At 42.8% G+C, this 15,157-nt stretch overlaps 1 protein-coding gene across 1 annotated transcript in view; it reads right to left on the bottom strand.

Annotated features, from left to right (window-relative positions):
* Positions 1 to 15,157, bottom strand: part of LOC138261649 (zinc finger protein 665-like) — a 143,607-nt gene that overhangs the window by 111,600 nt on the left and 16,850 nt on the right. The gene's annotated exons all lie outside the window — the stretch shown is intronic.

Here is a 15,157-nt window from a genome sequence, read left to right as displayed (position 1 = left end):
TTTCATATAATTAATTATGTATGTAGCTGCCGCAATATGTAGCAAACACTCAACAGGAAGTTCAGAGAAGGGAGAGTCAAATATTAATTTGTTGCCAAAACAAGAGAATTGTGTCTAAGTCACAGCTGAATAGTTTCTAACAAATAGAAAATAAATGTAGAGATCCCCCATAGTGAACACTCTTTGGTTTATATGGATTAACACAATACTTTTCATATTATGGTCATGATAGAAAAATAAAAGAATGTAAAAAGGTGCTCACAAAAACATATAAATCAATTAATGAATCAGTGATTTCTATAGTGTGACTAATCACCCGTAGGGTCTCAAGGTACTGTTTGCTGGTGTGCTGCTCAGTTGAAGAGCCAGGTCCTGAGGTCCTTCCTAAACTGCTTTCAGTGATGCGGTCTGCCGGAGTTCGAGAAGTAGTGTGTTCCATGTCTGGGCTGCGAGGAGGGAGAAGGATCTTCCTCCTGCTGTACTTTTCCGGATCATGGCAACAACTGCGAGGGTGAGCTGGGAAGAAAGGAGTTGTCTGTTGGGTACGTAGAAGGCGAGGCAGTGGTTGAGGTATGCCGGTCCTACATTGTGTAGTGCCTTGTAGGTGTGGATCAGGAGTCTTTATGTGATGCGCTTCTTGACTGGGAGCCAGTGTAGGTCTCTGAGGTGGGAGGAGATGTGGCTGTGTCAGAGGACGTCCAGGATGAGTCTGGTTACTACATTCTGGATTCTTTGTAGTCTTGAGTATAGTTTCTTGGTGATGCCGGCATAGAGTGTGCTACCGTAGTCCAGTTTGCTAGTGATGAGTGCGTGGGTGACTGTCTTCCTCATGTCAGAGGGGATCCACTTGAAGATCTTTCAAAGGAATCAAAGGATGTGGAAGCATGATGACAAGACGACGTTGACTTGGCAGGCCACGGATAGAGAGGAGTCCAGGATGATGCCCAGATTGCATGTGTGGTCTGCAGGGGCGTTTACCAGTGCGGTGGGCCACCAGGAGTCATTCCAGGTGGAAGGGGTGGAGCCGATTACGAGGATCTCTGTCTTTTCTAAGTCGAGTTTGAAGCAGCTGGCTTCCATCCAGGCAGCAACTGCTCTTATTCCATTGTAGAAATTTCTCTTGCCCTTCACAAGGTCGTAGGACAGGAAGAGGATCAGTTGGGTATCGTCAGCATAGGAGACTATGTTTAGCCCGTGTTGTTTGATGATCTTGGCTGGAGGGGCCATGTAGATGTTGAAGAGCGTAGGGCTGAGTGATGATCCTTGAGCCACTCCTCAGCATGTACCTTTGGGTTCTGACATGAACGACGGTATTCTGACACTCTGTGTTCTTCCGGTAAGAAGGCTGAACATTCTTTGAATGCAAAAACGGAGGTCTGCTGGTAATCCACGTGCATCAATAGAAAGGATAAGACCAGAAAAACTGACTCCAGATGAAACTCAACTATTCTACAGTAGTTGTTATTAGATTAAATGTGATTTCTATTGGAAAGAAGACAAAATCAGTTTATTTGCACAAAGGAAAAGCATTTTTTCAAATGAGGTACTCCTTAGAAATCCAAAATAACTTAGCTGCATGTGATGCAAAATATCGCAGCAACTAATCTGGGTCATCGGAAAAATAGGACACTTTAAATACTTCATCCAAAGATACTGCCTTTAGCAAGAAACTGTCCAACACACTGGTGACTGGTTTCTTCAACTGGCAAGATGGAATACAGTCTCAAATTAACAAGGTTTGTGAAGGACAGAAAATTTGGATCATATTAGTGCACTTATAACCTTTTACAATGCTAAAAATAGGAGCTCAAAGCAAAGCATCACACTAGGCTAAATGTTAGGGGGAAAACAGAACTGCGAAAAAGTGAATCTTGAAGAAAAAAGAGCTACTGGCCAGCACCTAGCTTCTTTCTACTAGGATACAGAGAGGACAGAAAACAAAAATTGGTCTTTCAAAAGCAACAGTGGACTACAGTCTGACAGGTATGAGTTTGAGAATATCTATCTGGTAGGTGCTCAATTGTTCCCTATGAAGATTTAACCTACAAAGGCAATGATAAAACTACAAACGTTTAGAGTGCTAATGCTCACCTTATTCAAAATAGATGTGCGCAGTTCCTCCACTATGAAGGACAGCTGTGAACTAGCTAAGGTTCTCTTGGTTACAACACATGATTTTATCCTCTTGTTGGACACTAAGCCATTAGCTAACTCAACCTCAAAAAAACATTGCATTTTTACTGTTTTCACATATACACACACACGCTGAAAGTAAGAATGTCAAATGTCCAAATTCAATCACCACCACAGAGCACAGGTTATACGTTACGAACCTAATACACATCCTTAACTCCAGTCCTAGACTATTTTGGTCAAAGTAAATAGCTTTTCTAAAATAGGATATTTTAGTGTCCCAGCACTATCACATTTGCTGCTCCAATCAAGGTACAATGAAGGCAAAAAATAAAAAACATTGCTGCAGTCCCTGCTGAGACTGGAGGTGCAAGCCGACTCTCAATCAAGGATAACTAAAGATGATAAAACTTGAAAGATAAGGACTTCTAGATTTTCGAAGACGACTTAAAGACTGAGGTCTCAATCTTATTGGCTCTGTTAAGAAAGACAACTCGTCTACATGGGGCCTGCTTGAATTCTGATTACTCCTAAGACAGTCTACCATCACTATGGCAATTAATATGATGTGGGACAAACAAGTATCATTGGTGAAGTTATTTCTGCATCTATACATAATTTTGCTTTTCTCATCAATCAATCAATCAATCAATGATCTATAGAGCGCACAAGTCACCCGTTAGTGTTCTCAAGGCGTGGGGGTGGCGGAGGGGGGGGGGGTGTGAAGCTACTGGTCGTAGAGCCATGTCTTGAGGCGTTTCCTGAAAGTCAGGAGGTCTTGGGTCTGGCGAAGGTGGAGTGCTAGGGAGTTCCAGGTCCTGGCGGCTAGGTGTGAGAAGGATCTTCCTCCAGCAGTGGTGCGGCGGATGCAGGGGAGCGAAGATTGCGGCTGGGGGTGTGGAAGGTGAGTCTGTCGTTGAGGTAGGCAGGGCCTGTGTCGTGGAGGGCCTTGTGTGCGTGGATGAGGAGTTTGAAGGTGATCCTTTTTGATACTGGTAGCCAGTGTAGGTCTCTGAGGTGGGGGGGGAGGTGTGGTCGCGGCGTGAGATGTCCAGAATGAGGCGGGCGCATGCGTTCTGGATTCTTTGCAGCTTTGTTAGGAGTTCGGTTGATATTCCTGCATATAGGGCGTTTCCGTAGTCCAAACAGCTGCTGACCAGGGCGTGGGTCACAGTTTTCCTGGTTTCAACAGGAATCCATTTGAAGATTTTGCAGAGCATGTGGAGAGTGTTGTAGCAGGAAGAGGAGATGGCATTGACCTGCTGAGTCATGCGGAGTGTGGAGTCCAGGATGAAGCCCAGGTTGCGTGCGTGGGTGGTGGGTGAGGGTGCGGATCCTAGGGAGGTGGGCCACCAGGAGTCATTCCAAGCTGAGGGGTTGGTACTAAAGATGAGGATTTCCGTCTTGTCTGTGTTTAACCTGAGGTGGCTTGATTCCATCCAGCTGGCGATGGCGTGAAGTCCGTTGTGGAGGTTGTCCTTTGCAGTTGTCGGGTCTTTCGTGAGGGAGATGATGAGCTGAGTGTCGTCTGCGTAGGAAACTATGTTGATGTGATGGGTTTGTGCGATGTTGGCGAGGGGGGCCATGTAAACGTTGACGCTATCTTGACACTAACTCCTTTATCCGTACTACATGGCTATTCTGCGGTCAAATGTTTAGCAAAAGACAAATTTCCATGTTGTACCTTATAGATGGAGAACATCTCAGAGGTAAGATATGTCAAACATCTTCAGGATGAGAAGGCTAAGATGATAGAGCATCTAGTTAAGGGTATTTGATTACACTGGAGGTTTTACATCTAGACGGATTATCTGCCAGAAGTGTCCAAAACTGTTTCACACTGAAACTCCAGACACCTCCAAGACCCAAGAAACAGGATGCTGGATGTGATGGACAGATGGAGTTCATGCAATTCTGATCTCTTTGCTTCACATCTCAGCACTCAACTACAGACGTTCTTCAGCTGGTACTTAAATCCTCAGGGGCTACCAATGGGCACTTTCTTACAGCTCTGGTCAGTGGGGGGGTGGGGGGGAAGTATTAGAGCAGATTCAGTATTGACAACCACCCCTTTATGATGAACCATGATTCATTTCTAGCTCATTTTTAATTTTCTTGGGATTCTCCAATCCTCCTTCCTCAGCTCCCTCACTGCTTAATGAGAGGATATTAATGCAGCAATTCTTAAGAATCTTCTTGAAGGGGCCGCATGGATGGTGGTTTGGGGGGGGGGCGATAGGAACTCGTGCAGGACTTTATGATAAAGTTACTTTCTACTTAGACAAAACTTACGTTCTGCATCATTGGGAGGCTCACAAAGTATAACTTTGCAAGTTAGAAAGAGATATCTAAGTCGCCAAAAATCCTTTGTACATTGGAACACTGTGTTATGCAGTTGCAAACCATACGGTGTTGCAAACTGAGGGATTAATGAGCGCATTGCACTTTTGTACTCTGCAGTACTCATTTGACTATTTACTTTATCTAGTATCATGTAAGAGAGCATATATATGACAGTAGAATTTGTACTCAGGAGGAAGTTGTATTTAATATTTCAAATACTAAATATTTTTTCAGTACTCTCTGAAAAACATCTAAGGTATATACTACCAAACCATTCACATGAGGTAGTGTTCACAGGGAATATTTTCTGCTGGGGAAGAGCTTCAAAGCACATACTTACATGAAGCAATAAGATGTGCAAACAGTCACTGTGACAGCCCCAAAATACATAAGCAGGCACTCTGAAGAAAATAGCAAAATTGTTTGTTTTATCTGCAGGAAGGACCTAGTAGAGAGATGAGGAACCAGAATATCACAGACTAAGTGCCTCAATATGAGTTTGGTGGGCAGCAGAGTCTGCCCACCAATCTTGCATGTCCAGAAGACCACCAGTTCGGTATTCTGCCCGCTGGACCTATTGTAAGGTTCCCACTGACCCATGGGAAGCTACCCACAACATTGACGACAGCTTGTAATAGAGCAGCAATGTTGGAGTGCATCAAGGTGCGACAGAAACAGTCACGGTTTTCACTGCCTGTACATCAAGCAGTGAAAGGGGTGACTGGGCTGCCCATGGGGGCCCCTGCACTGCTCATGCCAAGAGCATGGGCAGTGTAGGGGCCCCCATGGGGCCTCTGGCACCCTGTCTCCCCTGGCCTTTGCATTGTGGTGGAACCTCCATGCAAAAGCTGACAGACAAGGGGGTTGTAATCGCCAGGGCAGCGCTGTGACTAGGAGCATTTCGTAGAAGGGTTTAATTATTAAACTTGTCATCTTTTTGTGGAGCTCTAAAGGCATACCACTGGGGCCCACTGTTTCTTTTCCTAGATTGTCAATGTATTAGTGTCAGTCCTATTTCTTTCTCTTAGGTCATCTCATAATTGAATTTGTGTTCCTTTGTTAATCCTTCAATTAGATAGTCCTAAATAAAATCTGTCAGAGCTTCCAAATCTATTTTAAATTGGAATTTGTCTTCCCATTAGTCAGCGAACGTGTCAGCTACTACTTCTTCCCTTGTGACCATACGTCCTTCAAGCGTATATATTTCTATGTCTCAGTCCCTACTCTCCTGTATTAAGCCAGGATAGGCTATTTCTCACTGTGTCTCCAGCTTCATATTCTTTCTTTTGTTTACCTGGGCAATAAGCCAAAACCATGGTGGTGGTGGTGGTGGTAGTTCGCTTATAATCCTTCATCTACGCCTGCATTTCTCTTCAAAGAGTCTCATGGGTTAGCTACACATTTCATTTCTAGTTCTAGTATTTGTAATTCTATATGGATGGTTGTGTTCTTTCTTTCTCCAGCTTCTCCCATTTTGTTTCAGAGGAGTTTCCCTCTTAGCACAGTCATATATGCTGCCCAAGTTGCACCAGAGTGGTCTACTGTGCCCAAGTCATCAAAGAAGAAGTTTTCTACTGCTGTGTTTAAGCCTCCTACTAGTTTAGGATTTAAGGGGGACCATAACGCAATTCCCCAGCCGGTTTCTTCTTTTTGTTAGTTACCAAGATCTCCATTAGAGAAGAATTATTTGAAATTCCCCAAGTGAGATACTGTGACTTTGACAAATTCAAAAATTGTGTAGTAGGAGAAACAGAGCTCCTCTAGGTGAATGGATATATATATGTTTCTATAAACAAAGCGGCAGAAGTTTTTTAGAAACATTTTTGTCCTTTAAATCTTTGCAAAATTTCACACACATTTGTCAAAAGGGTGCAGACTTGTGGTCACTGTCAAGGGGGTTGCAAAGAAAAAAGGGGGTTCCCAAACAGGCTTCAAATCCAATGTATTTTCCATAGACTTTTGTATTTCGCGTAGCATAAAAAGTCAGCTGGGTTTTTAATGAAATTTGGTACTATTAAATATTAGGGGGCGCAGATGATTCTGCAGGTAAGTAGAGTAAGTCTTAGGTTATACGGTTTGTTAACTTAGTTTGTAGCACAATATTACTCAAAGTAGCAAGGAAGCCCAAAAATTAAACTAGACTGCTTATGTAACGTTTCAGATTTGCTGCATGAACAAGTTGAACAACCCATTTATAGTTACATGCTTATGGAAACCTATAAACAAGTACATAACGAACAGAATACATCTTAATCTACATAAGTTTTCTTTGCATACTCTGGTTCACACAATAAAACTAGCCCAGCAAGCCAAACAAAAAACATCTTTCTTATGCACCCCTGAACAACAAAATGAAAAACTGACCTTGCAGTGAGGCACAAAATCTACTATTTGGAGGGCATCATAATTAGCAACTGGGAAAAAAAAAATCTAAATTTTTATTACAATAACAATAATTGCCTTTCCTTCACTTTGGCCTTCATATCTAGCACCATCCTACTAAAAGTAGCAGAGAAGCCCAAAATATAAACTAGACTGCATACATAAAGTTTCAGATTTACTACATTAACCCATTTGTGATCATATGCTACTAGAGACCCATATTAAAATACATAATGAATAGAATACATTTTCATTTATATACGGTTTTTTTGCATGCTCTCTGGCTCACAAAATAAACGTGGCCCAACAAGCCAACCAAAAAACATCTTTCTTAGGCACCCCTTTGAAAAGAAAAGAAAAACTGCCATGGCAGCGAGCCACAACAACTACTATTAAGAGGACATGATAATTGGCCAACAGAAAAAAAAAGCAACAATCTTAACTTTTATAACAACAACTGGCTTCCATTCACTTTGGGATTCATATGTATCACAATCCTACTAAAAGTAGCAAGAAGTCCGAAAAATAAACTAGACTACATTTGTAGAATAACTATATGAACAACTAAAAGACATTTAGGTCATTTGATTATGCGAACCAATAAATACAGAAGAAATACAACAGATAAAAATAAATTAATCGCATTAAACCCGATTGTCTCTCTGTAGTTATGGTTAGTATTCCCAAAGATAGGATATCATCAGCTATTACCTCCATAATAACTTTCCACTCGTTTGACGAATCAACACAAAACATTTCAGACCTACAGCATTTTCTACATTTTGAGATGATGAAAGTTTTGTTGTGAATCATTAAGGGGGTGCAAATATAAAAGGAGGTCTCAAAACGTGTTTTTGCACCAATGATTTTCCATAGACTATTGCATTTGATATAGAACAAAAATGGCTGAAAGGATTTACATGGCAATTGGCACAGTTATACATTATGGTGGAGAGATGATGCTTTTTGGGTACTGTAGTTAAGTAGGGTTAGTATTTTTTACGCTGTAAAAGGTGCTTAATTTGTATTAAAAAAAATAATCTTTTGTCAGTGGTCCACTGCAGCTTGCCACACCCAATTCCCCCTACCTACGCTGCCAAAGACAGTACAAACACAACTACTAACCATCAAACTTCTGCAATGTAACAAATCAGACTAGACTTTTCCAGGACACCCAGTACTGTAACAATGTGTTGGGCTGCAGATATTAGTCATTTTTTTTAAACTGAATTAATAAACTGCTGTTGTTGTGCTCATCTCTAGATTATACAAACAGCGAAACCAAGCATCAGGCTGACATAGGTGCCAGTGTTGACAACTAGGTGCCGGTGCTCAGCACCGGAAAACAGCAGCTCAAATTAAGCACTGGTTTTAAGGCATTTAAACTTAGTGACATCTGTCATCACTGTTCTTTTGCAGAATTTCATTAAAAGTTTATGAAACTACTGTGGTACATGGGCGCAAAGTTATTTAAAAATAAGTCAAAACTTATAAATACATTTCCCTATTACTACTTTAATTTTCATTCAAAAAAAAAAAAAGAAAAAAAAAACATTAACCATTTATGTATTGGCTTTGTCATCACCATGTGCCACAGTAGACTGTAAAGTTATCACAGTATACAATGACTCATAATATAACTAAGGCCTAGCTGTATTATGGAACTGTGGTACTCTTGGATCACTCATGTTGTCGCATGGGCAATGTAATACTCATTTAATTTCTTTATCTTTATTCGGCTATCCATTGCCATAAAAGACACAATAAAAACAATCACAGGTTAAATATAAAATTACACTAATTAAAATGACTAAATTCATCAGAGACAGAATACTTCAAGTTAATTAGCGCGGCGGCTCCTCAAACAATCGAAACTACCCATTGCTATGTAAAACAACTTATGAGTTAACAAGTAAAAACATATGATACAATAACACAATTAAAATGTGAGACACACAAAACAAAAGCGCAATAAATAAAGGTAACATGACCAGGACAGGGCCCTTACCCCTCCATACTTCCTGCTCAGACTGCTGCTTTAAGGAAGGAGGACAACCTAAAATAGATGTCTGTAGTATTTAATAATTGCAAACAAAACAAGGCTCGCTACAGCTTCGAAAGTCCAATGATTTCAAAAGAGGTTTAAGGAGTAAACTGAGAGAATAGCTAAAGTGAGTGCAAAACAATATATAATGCAAGAGCGACTTAACGGACGCTCAATCACAGGTACCGAGCAGGGCAGATCCCCCAAAGGCACCAAATTGACTTCCAGGACAAAGGAGCTGCCAAACTGAGACGGTTCAGAAGCAAAAAAGAAGGGTCCTCTCCCAATATGAGAGTTCTAGTGACAGGTAAAATACGGGCAGAAAACCTGTAACAGACCTGCACAGTGTTCTTCGCCAGCTCGATATGCAACCTTCTTTCTTCTCAAAAAAAAAAAAAATAACACAGAAAAGGTTCTTTACCCTGAGTTTGTCTTCCTTGTTAAAGCTCAGGGAGGATGTGTATAGAGAGTACAATCCCGACGCCATGAACATTTTGGCGATATAGCTCAGCCAAGGAATGGCATTTCCTCTGTCCAGTCTGAGGCAGTCCTGAATGACCTCTCTGTAAAATTGTGCTCCTGATTAACCCTCATGCTGATCCACAGTAGTAATGGGGCCAACTGAACTCTGCCCTCAACCTACTGCTGTTTAAGCTCCGCATGGATGCTGTAGCTAGGGGCGGTCGGCGGCAGCTGCAGAAGCCTCCTACAAATACGGTTTTCTTCTCGCTGGAGAGCGGAACTGTTGTGATAACCCCAGATCAATACACTGCAGGAAAAACACATTGTGCACCTTTAGCAAAGGGGTAATTGTCCCTTTTCCTCTTGCTCTGGGAAGGTTAAAGATAGCACCGGCTGCCCTTAAAGGTTTTAGGATTGAGCTAATCAACTGTGACTGCCAGGAGACCAAGCGATTACAAAACACACCCAGGTAGCTAAACAAAATTGCGCTGCACAATACCTGACCCTGTATGGTAAGTCTACTAATATCAGAGCTTGCTGGACCACAAGCCATGACCTAGGATTTGCCATAATTTGTATGCAGGTTAAGGTCACCCATAAATTGTGCAACACGGTCCACATACGGCTGTAAAGCATTGGGAGTCCAGGCCAATAAGACTGCATCGTCCACATATAGCAAAGAGGGCACCTGATGGCTGACTATTCTTGGGGTATCAACCAGGGAAGCAATCAGGTAGGGACAGAGCTCATTAATGTATAAAATGAAAAGCAGGGGTGCCAAAATTCAGGCTTGACGTTCCCAGTGTTTCCACACAAATGCGTGGAAATTTCACCATTTGGGCTCAAAAGTACTTTGGCTTCCATATCGGATGGCAGATTATACAACAGATTTGTCAGAGATACCTCTAAGCCCATGGCTATTAGCCTCGGCCACAGCCTGACCCTATTAACTGAGTCATAGGCTGTTGACAGGTCCATGAAGGCTAGATACAGAGGACAGCGCTTTGCAGGGGGATACTTATTGACGATCAAGCTCAAGTTGAGGCACTGCTCAACCGTACGCAGCCCTGGACAGCACACAAATTGATAGGGTGAGAAAATATCTCGATCCTGTGCCCGGTCCACAAGTTGATTATCAATCACCCCATCAATAACGTTTGCTGTGCTTTCTATTAACGATATTGGCTTATAGCACTTGAAGGGGGGGAGGATATACAGTCAACCTTTTTAGAATTAGGCACGATGATCAGGTGCTTCCAAGAATGAGCAATCTCCACATTTAAGGAACTGTTGAACACATTTATGATAAGAAAGCTTGAAAGAGCAACGCTGTTTTTTACTAGATCAATAAGACCCCATTGGGACCTGGGGCTTTGCTGCCTGTAGACTGTGATATTGCCAAATGCACTTCCATCAGTGATCATATTACAGGAGGTGTGTATGTAATGTTCCGCTCAGAGTTAAAACTACCCCAACATTCCCTTCGAAATGGTAGATGGCCGAAAACTGTGCCATCCAATCAGAACCTAAGTTAGTACGTAGCAGAAGAGAACTAACGAGGGTACGTCTAGAACCAATTCTGTTTACAGTGTCCCAAAAGAGTTTGCTACTGGAGCCCACTGCAGCTAGTTCCAACTTTTCCCACTCCATCTTGTGTATGGCCTCCTTCTTCATTTTAAGGGCGGACTTATATACCTGACGGGCTGATCGAACCACAGCCCTGTCCCACGGAGAGACGGATAATGCCTGTCTTAACTGCCGATTGGCCGCTGAGTAGTGCTCGTCGAACGAACGTGGGTTCACCTGTCCAGCTTGCACAGGTTTGAGAAACAAAAGTTTAATGGCTTGACTGAGAGCACCATAATGGATAGACATGGTACTTCTGCAGGCTGATGACAGACAATTGAGGAATAACCCTTGATGCGGTTTCAAAAGTGTGCCCAAAGCGGGTAAAGGGTCTATGAGGTCCATACAACCCCTAGCCTGTGGAAGTATGCTGTGTAGGGATAAAACTAATGGTTGGCTTAGACCTACTAATGGGTAACTGCCCCAAAACAGATAGATGGGTGTTATGGTCACCCCACTCTGTCAGCACTACCTCACCCCAGATAAATCATTGCACCAAATTCTTAGTTATAAAGATGTAATCAATAGTTGAACAACGGCCACGTCCTATGAAGGTTAGTGGGGAGTACCCATCCACGCTCAAAATATCAACTAAACCAAACAAATCGAACATAGCCATATATATTGCTAACCTAATACCCCCCTGGGGCCCCTTTTCCAATGGCCTACCTTTCCCCAATTTTGGGTTGAAATCCCGACATAAAAGAAATGGAAGCTGCACCTCGACACATTCCCTAAGAGGGTGTAGGTCGAAAAGAAAATTAAACAGTTGCACAAAATATACACATGATGTGTTAACAAAATCAGTTATAAAAATAAATTAAATAAAAGTCAAACCAGGAACGACTGACCTGAATCAGTAACACTTGAAAGGCAGCTGACCCGAAATCAATGGGTATTGCTTCCATACATAGGTTTAAACAAATCCAGATTGCAAGACCGCCCATAGCCCTTTCCCACACGGAAGGAGTTGCTCAGATAGAATAATATGTATAACCATCAAACAGGCTCAGGGAGGTTACTCAGGTCTTTTGCAAAGCAATAATATCGTACTTATTAATAAAAGTCTGCCAATCTGGTTTGTCTAATTTCCTATTGAGGCTTGCGACATTACAACTTATTAGAATGTATGTACAAGCAACATCATGACCAACATGTCCACCCCCAGAGAGTGCAGAAGTATGTTCAGTGTCAGCAGTGACTACATTAGAAAGTCAATCAACGTTTTCGAGAACCTCAAATCTACTGGCTGTGGGAATATTAAAATAAGTGGTAGGCCTTGATGAACCCACGGGGAGTCCTCAAAGAGGGACCACAAACAACAGTCCAGCTGGGTACAATTCGTTGCTGCTAAAACAGGGTAAATGGTAACAGTCACAGCTTGCATAAACAGGGTTGGCTGGTGCTCCTGGATGACTGGCCTCGCTCCAGGGAAGGTGTCTCGGCGACTAGTAAAAGAAACCCAAGCAAAAGTCACTTCTCTGGGTGAATGGAACACAAGGCCCAAACAATACATTGTGACTAAAAATGAAATCTCACATTAATGATTATACAATTGCATGTAGGGTCTCCGCGATTAGGGCCTATCCAGGCACATGTACACGCCATGAAGATGTCTCTAGCATGACATAATGGAAAACCTTTATACCACACAAGCCAATCCAAACACTTGTTAAAATGCTCCTCATAGGTTTCATTCTGATCCCTTTGCAAGGTGGGAACTCCAGTAAGTACAACCACATATGGACAGGCTGCAGACAGGAAGTTGACTGCCACTCCTATGAGATGATAAAGAACCATCTAGCAGTTTTTGCTCGGAGAATGCGATGCAAGAGGACCCAGTTCCTGTAGCCTTTGGAATGCCTGCTTGAGATTCAAGCACCACTGTCCTCTTAATCAGACTTGGTTCCTGAGACATACTAATGCTTCCCCCCTGTAAGGATTCCATGTGAGAAAATGAGCCTGCTGACACCTCTGAACTTAAAGCTGAGGCATGAACCTCCTTGGAGGCTCAAGATTGTGCAAGTGGGAGCAGCAAAATAACTACAGTTCCTTCACAAAGTGAGTGGGAGGAGTGAGCTCATAACGAAAAAGATGCTAATTTGGTTTCCAAGGAACCCAAGCGTGAGATCAACGAACAGAGTTCCGGCTTTAGCCATGTGTTAAGGCGCTTGAAATAACCCTCCAACAAATTTGTCGACTTGTCATGGGAGATTAGCAAGGGACCCCCCTTAGATAATGAGGACACACAATGGGGTAGACGGCTATCATCAGTCTTTGAAGAAGTTGTCCGGAAAACCTTGTGGATGCCATCGGAATTGCTACTACAAGGCACCATTATGGCAGGCACCCCGTTTGGATGTACAAAGGGATGCCACATTAGTGTTTGCACCCCTGGAAGAAGAAGGGGGTGTGGGATGTGGCACCTGTAGGACAAAATTAACTCAAGTCAAGTTAAACATGTACCTTCTGAAGAAGACAAACAAGGGAGCTGGCCCAGCCCAGCCTCTTCAAGCCGATGACGGGCAAAGATGGGCCTCGTCTAGGCCCAAGCGTGTCCTGCAGGGCTTTAGAGCACATAAGTGTCTCCAGCCACGCCTCCTTGTACAAGGTGAATCCTGGGGGACAAAGTCTCACCCCTGGTACGTCCACACACAGCAGGATCCAGCAGGACACAATAACAGTCAGATCACTAAATGCAATACTCAAGTCAGATTTACAATGGAACGCAGGGCCAGTATGAGTGGCCCTGCAATGATTGGTAAATCTTGAGAAATGCAATGCAGCGCAATTTACTGTTTTGTGTTACTCTACACACCATAATCTACATTACTACTAAATTAATTCCACATACAGTTGTATGCCACACAACTGTAGCCACTCCACTATATGCTATTTCACTTTGTGCCTTTCCACTGTACAAGGCTGCACTCTATGTTATCACACTGTATGCAATGCCACTGCATGCCAATTCAGTCTACGTCACTCCACTGTACGCTACTTAAATCTATGCCACTCCAGTCTAACCCCCTCCATTACATGCCACTGCACTGTTCGCTGCTCCACTATACACTATTATACTCTATGCTACTCCACTGTACAACATTATTCAATGCCACTCAACTCTACATTATTATACTGTATAGAAATTCATTCCACTCTATGCTAATACCCTGTATGCAACTCCACGTGTATGCTACTCCACTGTATGTCACTCCGCTACATGCTACTCCAGCATATACTATTCCACTGTACAACACATCACTCTATGCTATTCAACTGTGTGCGGCTCCACTCTGCGGTACTCCACTCTACGCCACTCCAGTGTATGGCACACCAATTTATGCCACTTCATTCTACAATATTCGACTTGACCCCACTCCAATGTAAGCAACACCACTGTATGCTACTACACTAGACACTATTAAACTTTACGCTTCTCCACTGTACAACAGTCCATGCTAAGCCATTCCATGATATTACACTGTACACACCTCTACACTATTACACCATATGAAACTCCACTGTACACCTCTTCAGTGTATGCCATTCTGTTATATGCTACTCAAGTATATGCTATTCCACTCAACGCCATTCCACTGTATGCCTCTCCATTCTACGCTTTCCCACTGTATGCCACTCCACTTTACACCACTCCAGTGTATGCTACTCCACTCTAACCCACTCCGTTCTGTACTATTCAACTGGACGTCCCCCCAATATATGCTATTTCACTCTATCCCACTCGACAGTATACTACTCCATTCTACACCACTCCACGGTATGCCACTCTACTCTATTTTAATCTACGCTATTGTATTCTACTCCACTCTATGCTATTCCACTGTACACCATTCCATACTACGCTATTATACTGTGTGCCACTTCAACTTCAATCTTTGCCCCTCAACTGTATGGTATTCAAGCCTACCCCACTCCACTGTATACCACTTCACTGTATGCTATTACACACCACTCCAGTGTACGCTACTCCAATCTACACTATTCCACTCCACTGTATGCTACTCCACTCTACGGCACTCCAGTGTACTCTCCTCCACTCTACAAACCTCTACTTCACTCTACTCCACTCTATCCTGGTACACTCCACTGTCCAAATTAGCACTCAACTCTTTTGCAGAGGTCCTCAAACTGGGGGGCGGGCCC

Source organism: Pleurodeles waltl, chromosome 10 (assembly GCF_031143425.1).
Source record: "Pleurodeles waltl isolate 20211129_DDA chromosome 10, aPleWal1.hap1.20221129, whole genome shotgun sequence".
Classification (NCBI taxonomy): Eukaryota; Metazoa; Chordata; class Amphibia; order Caudata; family Salamandridae; genus Pleurodeles; species Pleurodeles waltl.
This window is presented reverse-complemented; position numbering and strand designations above follow the sequence as displayed.